This window comes from Halyomorpha halys, unplaced genomic scaffold (genome assembly GCF_000696795.3).
Source record: "Halyomorpha halys isolate HHAL.00 unplaced genomic scaffold, Hhal_1.1 Scaffold203.1, whole genome shotgun sequence".
In the NCBI taxonomy this organism is placed as follows: domain Eukaryota; kingdom Metazoa; phylum Arthropoda; class Insecta; order Hemiptera; family Pentatomidae; genus Halyomorpha; species Halyomorpha halys.
This window is the reverse complement of record NW_027108332.1, coordinates 1,026,069-1,039,449: the sequence shown is the minus strand read 5'-3', so window position 1 is coordinate 1,039,449 and position 13,381 is coordinate 1,026,069. Positions and strand designations below refer to the sequence as shown.

Genomic DNA, 13,381 nt, shown 5'->3' with positions numbered 1-13,381 from the left:
TAAGCCTGAATTTGAATGATAGTCAGATGTTTCGGGACATGTTCTTGAGAACTTTTAATTAACTCAAAGAGTTAGTTATAATTACTATTTTGGTAAGTGTTGTCAAGGAGAAGTGGAGTGCTGTGACTATCGCATAGAGTTCAGAGGCATAATTTATGCAGCTAATTTAATGACTGTCATAATTGAAAAAAAAACATTATGTCATTAATGAACAACTGTCTAAAAATAGCGGTAATTAAATTTAAGATATTCAAAAATAAAACATTTATATTAATACTTACATACTAGCAAGTCAATTTTTTTGACACTTTGATCACAAAATTCTAAGAATACAATTCTTTCTTCACGTTTCATATATTTTCTCGAACATAAAATTTGATATTTCTGCCAAATATGAATTTTCTATTTTTTCGAGTTTTTAATTTCAAATATTTTTAGAAAAAAAAAAATGTTTGTTTTGATCTAAGGAATAATTTTTTTTAGATATCTTAAGTGAGTTCAGGGATCCCCTGTTTATACCAGATTCCCATTTTATCATGTTCCAGTTACTACCAATGAAAGAAGACAAATCTTATTTTTTTATCTTCATTTTTATGATTTTAGTCATTGCAATTTTTTCTTGAAAAAAAGAAATTGTTATGAATCATAAGATTAACTAATTTATTAGATTATTACCTAATTCACTGAAGTACGAAACATGATATAACTTCTGGCCACCAATAGAATCATAAGCTTTTTCGAAATCGTAGTAATGGCGAGGAACAATACTTCTAAATCATCTTAATTAAGAAAACGATGCCACAAATCGAAACGTAATACAAAACTTTTTTTTTTTTTTTTATTTATTTGTTGATATTTACAACTGTATAAAAAAATACAACCAGTAAATTTGATCATAATGACATAATGATATGATACAGGATGTAGAGAAACTACCCAGTAGTAGAACTTTAAAAACAGTTTACAATATAAGGTCACGAGGCCATCTTTTTTTCAGGCGCCTTGGAGGATTGCCAGGAATGGAAGAGGAAGCAAGGTTAGAAACGAGTGGGTTTGGGTGGTTAGGGAGTTTATTATGGAAGGAATAATATCGGGTTCGGGCTAGATCGGTTACATAAGGAACATTTAATACAAAACTTAAGAGAATTTTTATGTGAAAGCAGGTTTACGGAATCAAAGAGAAACAATCCATTGTTGATAGGCTGGTAAACAATTCCTTGGTTCCCATGATTAGCCGAATCCAATTAAATTGTCTGTCTGCCTTAGCATTACGGATGCCGTCATTAGCTAAATCATCTGTATATTTTATCATTTTCCTTGAATGATTTTCCTCAGAAAAAGTCATGCAAGAGATTTCAATAGCAGCCTAAAAATAGAGAAAAATCGATGAGTCCTAGTGCAATTATTGGATTCGATGTCACAATTACCCAATTTATATTAAATAAATTAATTATTTATTGTTTAAATAAGTTAATTGGTATTCAGGTAAAGTCTCAACACTCTTTATTAAATCTCTAACAATTAACAGCTTTTATTAAACATTCATTTTTAACAATTTTAACAATAGCATTTTTATTAATAATTTAACATACCTTAAATATAAAGTTACACCTCACATCCAAATATTTTGCAGGCTATTAATATCTGCCCAGGTCATTAATATCAGACCTACGAAACAATAAATTAATAGGGAGTCATTAATTATTAATAAGCTTGCCTTAGCTTATGTCTAGTTACCTATTTTATAATAGATCAACTTAAAATTATCACTTTCCAATCGATAGACAATTTTTAACCTTTCAGGTAAGGCTTATAATAGTATTCAAATTGTATTTTGGTCTAAATTTTTATTTATTTGATTATTAAAATTCATATCAAAGTTAATTGTAAATAGTATCATCAAAATTTACCCATATTTTTCATAAAATTTCTCAATAGCGTTGCTTCAAATTTCTTGTATCTGTTTTAAAATTCACTGTATAATTGATGTTCTGTGGTATATAAACAGACATAAGTATTTTTCTTTTGAGCATGTTATTTTCTTTATGTAAAATCATTGTATTATCAAAGCCGAATTAGTGTTGGTTTTTAGCTGTAACTGCTTAACCTGGATACCAAATTATTTATTTATTCTTCTTTATCTTATACGACTTTATATTTTAGATATTATTTATCTAAAATCATCGCTCTTCCTTTATTTAATTATCAAATATTTCATATATATTTTTTATTACAGTGCTGTTTTATTGGGATCCTTCTCCGTATTTCTGATATCATTTCTGTGATGATACATTCTGTCACCCAATAACTGCTTAGTTTCATCTATGTATACAGCTTGACAATTTAAACAAGAAATTTTATATATCAATCCTAATTGACTTTTTGTAATTTTTTTTCCAAAGAATAAAATTAAAAATTATTATAGGAAACTGGGGGAAAAAATTGATAAAAAAAAAGGGGGGGGAGGTTAAGCCGTAGTCAATCAGTTGATGTCATTTCAGCTAGAAAAAGGCGAATGAAACTAAAATTTTAAGAACATTATGGATAGTTGTCGCAGTGTTTTATTAGTGGTTATAATTAGTATTTATTACAAATAATAATAATTAATTTTAAAAAAAAATTCACTTCTGGGGGGGGGAGCGGGTGGGCAGCTGGGTTATTGACTTATTTCACTTCCTAAAAAGAAAATCCAGAAAATAACTTTTAATTTTACTTATGAGCCTTTCAGTTGATAGGATAACTCAATAAAATCATTCTTAGTATATTCAGTATTGATTCAATAACTATTAAGCATTGAAAGAATGGTTAAGGACAAATTGCAAATTTTTGTAAAATGCTGTAATTCTGTATTGAATGTCCCGAGGATAGTTTGATTTGATATTAATCCTAACTAACTGAATGTTGTGTCCTCTCCTTCCCCGCTGGGTTCACTCATGTATCCAATAACTTTTAATTATTATAAAATTGTTAAAATTTATATTTATCGTTAACAATTTGATAATTTAGGCAGATATGGGAGTTCGGAAAACTGAGGAAGAGATCAAACAAAGTGGACATAACCATGCAGAAACAGCACTTTCTCGGAAGAATAATCGGTTCTCGGAACACTCGATGCAATAGATTTCTTCTCAGACTGGTTCTGAGGATCGGTCGACCAAGATCCAATCCAGCCGAGCAAGTAGTGCCATCTTCCAATATCCTCATCGCAGCATTGACTGACAGTTACGCGAACTACCTTCCAACGCCCCACAAAAATATAATTCATTTTGACAAATGCATTGGTTCAGATATTCAGAGTGAATCGTGAAAGAGTTTTTTTCATTATTGTATAGAAAAGTAGAACTTTTTGAAGGAATCTTACATTGTCCGCTTGCTACAAATGAAAAGAACACACAATCACCCAACGGCCCACACACAATAATGAGAGAGACGGGACCAAACTTAATCGTTTCCAACCTATTCTACCTCTACCTGCTCCAGGGAAGAACCATTGTGCTCCCCACTTCTCAACACCTCGATATATCTTCTTTTTTTTTTCTTTCTTTCTTTTCTTTTCTTTTTTTTCTATTTAATAACCCGCTGCAGGGTTTTTTTTTTTTACTCCCGAAACCGTAAATTAAAATTAGAACCAAGAAAAACCACTGTTTATTCTGCTATTTAATTGTTTGCATACATTTATAGCTTAGTTAATAATACATAACAGTATTCAAGCATTTTATTTTCAATGTAATTACTTGCAAAGTTTTAAATATATGTTTGAGAGGGATTCCTTTTATATATCCGCTATGGAATAGGAGTCGATCATCTGATATAATCTTCAATACGCTAAACCGGCACAAGAGAATAAGAGAATAATTTAATTAAAAATTAACCCCATTTTTCAAAATATTTTATTATGGACTGATGTTATGTCATTGCAAAACGTGATTCCCATTATTATTCACTATTTATAATGGAATTTTCATCCTTAATAATTTTGGAGAATAGTATATACCTGATTTTAATAAACATTCCTATTATTGAAAAAAATTATATTGCTCAGTAAGCATTATCTTGCCCCCCTCCCTTAGTAAACAATATCTTCCTAAGACAATTTTTGACATCACTGTAATTAGAAAAATTTTAATGAAAACAAATTAAATGTAACAATTTTCTTCATTTTAATATCTAAAAAAGCTGTATATTCAGGCCAAAAAAATGGTTAATTTTTAGAAATGCAATGAATTGACTTTTTTTTGTTAGTAAAAGTTTCTCAATAAGTAAATAATGTAACCTATCCATGTGTTGGTATTTATCACCATTACATACATATATATGTTTTTGTATGAAATTATTTTAGTTTTTTTCAATATTTTATAAACTAGTATATGTTTTTTAACAACCCGGCAACCCCAGGCTCAAATTTAACCTAGGTTATTGGAATGTCCTGTCTCTCTACAGACCCGGAGCACTAAAATTGCTCTTAGCACAGATTGAAAAGTACCATCTGGACATAACTGCTATCCAGGAAATCCGGTGGATAGGTCAGGGCATTATTGAGAGATGTCACACTATTTATTACAGCTGTAGCGAAAGGTCCCATGACTATGGTACAGGATTCATTATCAAGGGAAGATACCGACAACAGGTGATAGGATTTAAAGCTGTAAGTCCTAGAATATGCGTGATAAGGATTGAAGGAACATTCTACAATTATTCCATTCTAAGTGTACATGCCCCCACGGAAGCCTCGGAAGATGTAGACAAAGCTTCTACGAACTCTTGGAGAGAACTGTGGATGCCTGCCCACAATATGATATGAAGATCATTTCAGGTGACTTCAATGCAAAGGTGAGTAAAGAATCAATATTTCAGCCAACTATCGGTCGACATAGTCTGCACGAGTTAAGCAATGACAATGGAGTAAGACTTGTTAATTTTGCTGCTTCTCGTGACCTTAGAATTGGAAGTACCCTCTTCTCCCATAAGAAAATCCACAAAGGAACATGGAAAATACTTGACTGGTCAACATTAAATCAGATTGATACTCCAGAACATTGACATTCAGATTTGGACAGATGAAGTAATGGAGCTTGGAATAAGTCCATAATCTGTCCAATCCATAAAAAGGGTAATCGGATGGTCTGGGACAATTATAGAGGTATCTCCTTACTCTCTTGTGCATATAAATTGGTGTCCAACATCCTCTTTCAGCGCCTACTCCCCTTTGCAGAAAAGAGCTTAGGTCCGTACCAGTGTTGTTTTCGGAAAGGACGATCCACAACTGACCAAATATTTTGCTTACGCATCATGCTTGAAAAAGGACGCGAATACGGGATTAAAACGCACCACCTATTTGTTGAATTCAAAGTAGCATATGACAGCATTCATAGGGGACAGTTGTACAAGACAATGAGAGAATTCAACATCCCTGAGAAGTTAATTAGAATGGTTAAACTAACCATGAGAGAGGTGAGATGCATGGTGCAGATTGGGAGAGCAAGATCTGTTGTGTCTCAGGAAGAGGACTAAGGCAGGGGGATGCATTGTCCTGCCTCCTCTTTGATTTAGCTCTTGAAAAGGCCATTAGAGAATCTGGAATTCAAGTGGGCGGAACAATATTCAGCAGAACAATACAGCTTCTTGTTTACGCTGATGACATTGACATTGCTGGGTGTTCTTTCTAAGCTGTCTTTGATGGATTTATGAAATTGGCTGAAGCAACAAGAAAAATGGGGCTTTAAGTGACTGCAGAAAAGACCAAATACATGGTCACAGAGGAAATCTCCAGGGCCGGTGAAAAAACAGGATCGGAAAATATACTTTCGGAAAAGTCCCCGCTTTGATCTTGGATCGCTCATAACCCAAGACAATGTTGTGGACTCCGAAATTAAAGAAAGAGTCCTATGTGCCAACCGCTGTTATTATGGCCCCAGTCCCTATTTTAGGAGCCGTGCCTTGTCTAAGGACACCAAAATCTATCTGTATAAAACAATTATTCGGCCAATTCTTCTGTATGGCTCGGAAACGTGGACTATCTCCAAGGCTGGTGAGCTCAACTTAATGGTCTTGGAGAGGAAGATTCTCCGTAAAATATTTGGAGCTGTCAAGGTTGACTAGATATGGAGACGTCGAACAAACCTCAAAGTTTTATATAAGGAACTAGACGTTGTCCAGTTTGTGAGGTTCAGCAGATTGAGGTGGACAGGGCATGTTGCTCGGATGGCTGAGAGTGATCCGCCAAGGAAAATAGTGACAGATGTAATACATGGAGCAAGACCACGCCTTCGATGGAGTGATGGTGTGAGTGGTGATGCCAGGACTACGAAGAGAGTGAGGAACTGGATGGCAGCCGCACAAGATCGTAATGATTGCTGGAGGCTGTTGGAGGAGACCAGGACTCGACATAGAGTAGTGGAGCCGAGTTAATAATAAAATAATTTTTTTTTCAATCAGAGTGTTTGCTAAACCCTTTTTTATAAATACTTTTTCAATTATTTTTAGAGCACATTTCAGTTCATTGATTAAATTAAAGATGCCAACTAATCAATTAAAGAATATATATATATTAGTGATATTTTACATCTCTTCTTGAATAAAAGTATTTACTGTTACCACCTGTTGTAACAGAACAAATACATTGGAATTAAATAATTACGTATTGAATAATATTAAAAAATTTGATTAATGTTAATAATATGAAGAAAAAAATTGTTATCAATACATTATAAATAATTCTTATATATTAAATATAAGAAAATGTATATGTATACTTAATAAAAAGTCATAATTTATTTGATAAATGTATATTAAGAATTATTTACTATTTATAAATAATTCTTTTGGAATAGAGGATTATTTGACGATTTTATTGACATAATAAAGTATTTTGTGGATAGATAAAATTTATTTAATCATTTTGATTGATTTTTAAATTTGAATATTTGAACATATAAATTATTTTTGCTAGAAGCCGGTACAGTGGAATTTAAATAAAAAATATTCCGATTGCCGTACACTGGTAATTGACGATATATTGTGTCAGTGATAATTTTTGAAACCTACTTTACGCATGAAAAGTGGATTAAGTTTTTAAAACTGATTTTTGAACATAAAAAGACAGCGGGTAAAAATAAAAAAGATTTTCATTCACTTCGATATTAAACAAGTATTAGGTAATGGAATGAGAAATCAAATGAAGTTCTTTTCCAAAATTCACCATGTCAAGAAGTAAGTTGAAATCTCTAGAGAAAATTTATCTCAATTCAAATCGTTTCACAAGTACTATATAAATAATTTTTAAAAAATATATTAAAAAGATATTTCTATAATGTACAGACACTGAATTTTTTTAAATGATCATGATCAAATATGTTAAATAATATTCGAATAAACATAATAAAGTAAATTAAGTGAAATCGGGAATTGGAACATAATTAAGAAGAATTATTAGAAGAAGTCATCGCAAACAACAGGAAAACGTCAATCAAGACTCAAATCTTAAGTATTTTATGAAAATTATAAAATTTAATTTCTTGAATATTGATGTTTAAATTTATGTTTAGATTATATTTATTAAATCTTAAATTATTTTTATTTTTGTTTATATAAGAAATTCTCTTATATAAATAACCAATAGTCAAATATTACGAACATTTCCGGATAATAATTTTAAACATTTAATTTTGTACTAACACTGAATTAACAAAATTTTGAAGTCATATGTGTTAATTATGTAATGTTTCCGTAGCAACCCAATAAATACAGTTTAAACATAGTAACAAGACACAACATTTAGATGTTGTTAAAAAAATAAACATTACAATATATACATATATAATTTAGTTAATTTTCATGACTCTAAAATTATGTAGCAGTAAAGCGGTTAATGTGTAAGTCATATGTATACTACGATATTCATAACTGTTAAATAGCTTATCGTGACAAACAATAAATTCCTATTCAGATAGCAAATTTGCACTCACGTTCACTCACCCATGTTAAATTCCCCGATTTTTCCAGATCCGAAAATTCCCCTGATTATTTTCAGGTTTTCGAGATCCCGTAGACACCCTACTTATTGCTTTAGAATGATAAATGGAGGACAACACTCGTTTTAGATAACTCATCATGAACAATATATTTATAAAAAAGTTCGCCAAGAGGCTCGTAAATACCAGTCCAGCGATAATTTGACTTTGTAGTTGGATCCACATGTTTGCCATTTGCCCCAAATCTGAAGGTGTCTCTACACATTTGGCAAATTCACGGATGTGCAAGCGTGAGGATGGATTATTTAGATTGGTTGGTACAAGTTGGCCTGAATTTGCAACCGACCCGTCGAGTGTTAGTTTTTGTGCACAAATTAAAAGGAGCTTGTGCTGCATCCACACGTTTGTTTTCAGTTGGCATTGTTTTATAACTGCCAAAAGATGAATATTTGTGCTACCGTGTTTTAATTAATTAAAGAATTTCCTCAACGTTTGGATTCAATAACTACTATATCTTTGAATTCTGTCGATTCGGTGTAGGTTATACGTTGTTTTAAATATATTCAATTAATGTAAACGGTTAATTTTTTATTTAACACAGAACAAACATTAACAAATATTTCATAAAAATCTAGACTGAAAGTTGGAATTATAGGTTAGTACCATTTTTATCATCTACCATCTAATTTCCTGATATTTGTATTTCCTTTTATTTTAAATTTCTTTATTTTGTCCTTTCTTTACAATGCAAACAGAGTTAACCGAATGTAATAGCCGGCAAAAGGCAAAAGAAAAATATAAGACGTTTGTTGCTTCTGTTGTTTACCAAACATTTCTAGTCTTGGATTTGCGGCAAGTGACAAACGTGAAGATCCAAAATAAAAGTGTAAAATCTCCAAACGAAGGGTTTGAAAAATAATGGACTTGGAGAGCATAAATGTTTTTCATTTCACAGTGGATACATCACGACTACTTGTGGTGGAACCTCAAGTTCCTTTCATTTAGACCAATCTAAGCAATCATGAGAGAACATGTCATAGATTTCAGGAAGATGGTGATGAATAAATTAAATAATCTGACAAATGTGCTCAATATTATCGGAACAGTACAATGTCCGTTTCGATCAATGATGGAATATGGCAAAGACAGCTCGATATTTAAAAAAAAAAACTTTGTATGCACGTCTTGTACATTAAAAAATAAATTAGAGTACCTTTATTTTTCATACTCCATTAAGAGAATAATTGAAAAAACCCATCACTACCCTTGACAAAACCAACAATGTAACTGTGGTAGAGAACCTGAGAATTGAGGTTGACAAGGTTTCGGTTTAGTCCAATCTTACCTCAGAATATCTATGGGAAGTAGTTACCGGACTTATGAGCATAAAAATAAGTTTCCTAATTATTTTCAAGATCAAAGAACATCTATGATGAAGGTATTGAAAAGGAAATCACACAAGATGTTTCTGTAAACCTAATTTGAAATTGCTATTAATTGCAAAATTGGGACATTCTTATAAACAAGAAAATATTTTTATAATTTCAAAAACATTTCAATGACAATATTGAAAATTCACTTTCTTTTTCAAATATATGTAAGTCATCTTGTACTGAAGTGAAAACTAAAAATAACAGGAGAGAGAGAGGAGTGCGAAATGAAATACCTAAAGTCAACAGAAAAGACTATATATACAGTCGGTCAGCTGTTCTACTCGATCAGCTGATATAGTCAGCTGACGGTCTGTAACTCCCCCCCACCAGTTCATGAACAATCCTCGTAAACTATATTATATACAAAGGAAAAAGATATATACAAATACAATAACAATAAATGAGATAGATACAAATACAATTAAAATACAATAACAATATTAAAAGATAAAACTACAGACATTCAAAATAACAGAACCCTATACAAAAAAAAAAAAAATATACAATTTCACATGAATGAATATTTACACTCACATGTTCAAGTCCCTTAAATGGTCAGAATGAAAAAATATCAAAAAACAAAACAACTTTAAAAATTTACAATATTGCCCTACGGAAGGGAGATGAGTACAATTCCCTACATCAAGATACCGCCGTTGCAGAAAGCTTTAATTTTTCTAGGAGAACTGTTATTCGCTTTTTCGGTTCTTTCATGCTTTCTATGGTGACAATATTGTGTTCTCTTATCGTGACCACTCTGAATGGGCCTTCGTACCTCTGCAGTTCTTTGCCTCTATTAGTTCCTACTTTCCGGTGTACACAACCGTCCCGATTTTAAGGTTGCCCATCAGATCGCAAACACTGAGATTGTGTCTTGTGACTCTTCTTTGTTTCTCCTTTTTAATTTTGTCCCTAACTTAGGCCCACATCTTTCACCGTACCAAGCAATTAACGACTATATTATTATATTTATCCTCAGTCGCTGTATCTTGGTAATTCCTCCGGCGTCCCCGCAGTCCAAAAATAATCTCGAAAGGAGAAAACCCTGCGACCGAGTGTATGGAATGATTGTATGGTGCGATCGCTTGTTCCATCACTTCATCCGGCTCTAGCCCCTTTTCTAACTGATATACCCATAGATGGTCGCTGAGGGTACTGTGGAGCCTTTCAATACCTCCTCGGGTCTTTGGATGTCCTGGGATGTTAAGGTGCCAAACCACCTCCATTATTTTCATCTCTTCCCTGACGATTGCGTTGTCAAACTCTTTTCCACTGTCTGACGAGATTCTATCCGGTACGCCATAAAACTGGAACCACGTGCGAAGGGCTGTTAACACTGCTTCTGCTGATCTCTCTTTCACTGAGTACGCCATAGCTAGTATGCTAAATACGTCTATTACTGTGACCCGCTTGTATCCCTTCCTCGTAAACGAATCCGCATGAAGATCACTAAGTGGTGTTTCTGCAGTGGGTTTCCCTCCTGGATCACTAGAGGTGGGTATCTGTCATATTTCGCAATCAGACATACGTCATAACTGCCGATGGTTTCTTGGATTGTGCGCTTCAAACGGCGCAACGCCTGTAGCGTTTCTTTCAGCCCTCTGTGGTTGGTCTTCCTCTGGTGATACGCAAGGGTCACCTCCATTTGGCATTCCGCGTCACGGAGAGTTTCTGCCATCATCGTACAGCTAATAGATGATGGGTTTGTCCACCCTTGTTGCATCCTTTAGTGCTCTGCAGATTCGGTTCTCCCTGAGACTAGGCTGGGACCATATAGTTACAATATTACTGCTGTTGTATTTTCCATGCTCCATCTTCAGTAGTCCCTAGGTTCTGGTTTTCCATATGATTTGGCGACGTTTATAATTAATGCTTTTATCAATTACTTCAATCTCGGTTGGTCTTTCCACAGTTGAGTCTTCATCTTCAGATGTCTCTCATCTGTTTTCCGATTCTTCTGTACCTGGTTGTTATTCTTCTTCCGGGTTCCACTCTCTCAAGAACTCTCTAGCATGTCCAGATGGTTCTGGTCTGCAACGACATTGTCTTTACCATGTGATGTCCATGTTATACTGGTTGAGGATCTCCTTCCATCTGGTGATACGGGAAGATGACTCCTTCAATTTTCCTACCCACTGCAATCGTCTATGATTAGTGTGAACCCTAAAAGGCCTTCCAAACACATAGGGCCGGGGATGATCCACTGCCCACACGATTCCTAGTACTTCCCGTTCTAAGGCGCTGTATCTTCCGGCTTCCGCTTCTGTGAGACGCCGACTGGCATAGACTACAGGACGCTCTTCCTCTTTAGTCTCCTGTGCCAACATCGCTCCTAGAGCAAACTCACTTCCATCCGCTATGAGCGTAAACTGTTTCACGAAGTCGTAGAATGCAAGAACTGGTTTCGTTGAAGCTCCTCAATGCATTTCCGGATGTTATGTGCTTCCTTTCTTTAACAAATTATTTAGGAACTCAAGGAACTCTGCCATATCGGCAACAAACGTTCGATAGTAATTTAATGCTCCTAGTAATCCCCGAATCCCCATTGCGTCTGTTTGTACCGCCATCCTTTGCAAAGCCAAAACCTTCTGGAAGTCCGGTCTCACACCTTGCTGGGAGAATCTATGCCCCAAAAAATTAATCTGCTCTTGCTCTAGCACTGACTTTTCACGGAAAAGCTTAAGGCCAAACTCCCTCACTCTTCGCAACACGCTCTTCAAGTGTTTCAAATGGTCACTCTCCGATTTGCTGAACACTAGTAGGTCGTCCATATACACCTGGCAAACTGCTCCGCCCAATCCCGCAAGAATTTGTCCATAAGTCTCTGTAATGTTACAGTAGCATTTTTCAGACCAATTGGCATTCTGGTGAATTCTTAGTGGCCTCTTTGAAGGTTTTTAAATTTATTTATTCATTGCTATTCACAACTGTACACTATAACACATTTAGTAAATTTGATCTCATTTAAAATAGTGTTACTGGCGTGTAGAGAAACTACCCATTGGTAGCACTTTAATGATGTTTTACATTAGCAGGTCTCGTGGCTAGAGGAAGCAAGGTTAGAAACTAGTGGGTTTGGGTGATTAGGGAGTTTGTAATGGAAGAAATGATATCTGGTTCGGGCTAGATCGGTTACATAGGGAACATTAAGGTCTTTATGTATGAATTTATTTGTGAGCAAGGAGCATTGAGGATTTTGGATTGCAAGAATCGGATACGAGTGGAAGGGCAGACCACTGCTGCTTTTAGTACATTTATATCCAGTCTAGTAGATTCTCCGACGTCTTCGCTTCTATTTGCTCCATTAGACGATCGCCCCCTTTTAAAAAATGATTTAATTCTCCAGTCTCTCCGGTGAATTTTTCTAGGTCCGACACCGCCTTCCTCAGGTCCGGGAGGATTGCCGTACGGACCTAAATCCATCCAAGCTTACGCTAAAGAGACTTCTGGTAGTGGCAGAATCTCTTTCGGAGATGGGTTTCCTGCCGATAAAAGTTGGTTGAATGCAGCTTGAGGATGGTTGTTTTGATTCAGACCCTCCAAGTTCAGAACTGCTGCTCTCTCTATTCCGTTAACTGGCTATAGTTCAGAAGTATGAAAAGAATGAAAAAAAATCCTTTTAGACTAAAAATTACTCCGGCATCTAAAGTTCCTGGGTTTCGGCACCAGTTATCTTTTACTGAAGTGAAAACTAAAAATAATAGGAGAGAGAGGAGTGAGTAATGGAATGTTTGTAGTAAACACAATGACTGATCTATTTTCGGAGCCTGTCCGTCTATACGGGAGTTAAGGTACAAGGGTACCTGTTATCTCCACTAATACCTAGGGACCTATTTAAACACTTGATAAATGTATATATAGAGGATTAAAAGAAGAAATAAAGTAGTTTTTAAGCTGATCTTGTGTGAGTCATTTCACGGACCTTTTCCCTTTTTTTTGAAGTTCTGCTTGAGGCGGAGCTTAACTTATATATATATA

At 34.4% G+C, this 13,381-nt stretch overlaps 1 long non-coding RNA gene across 1 annotated transcript in view; it reads right to left on the bottom strand.

Moving 5' to 3' along the window:
* Positions 1-880: 880 nt before the first annotated feature.
* LOC136795594 (uncharacterized) overlaps positions 881-13,381 on the bottom strand; it is a 29,081-nt gene continuing 16,580 nt past the window's right edge. The window contains exons 2-3 of the long non-coding RNA XR_010843212.1: positions 1,593-1,668; positions 881-1,366 (exon numbers count right to left, since the gene is read on the bottom strand). This is a non-coding gene — a long non-coding RNA (uncharacterized lncRNA). The remainder of the gene's footprint in view (positions 1,367-1,592; positions 1,669-13,381) is intronic.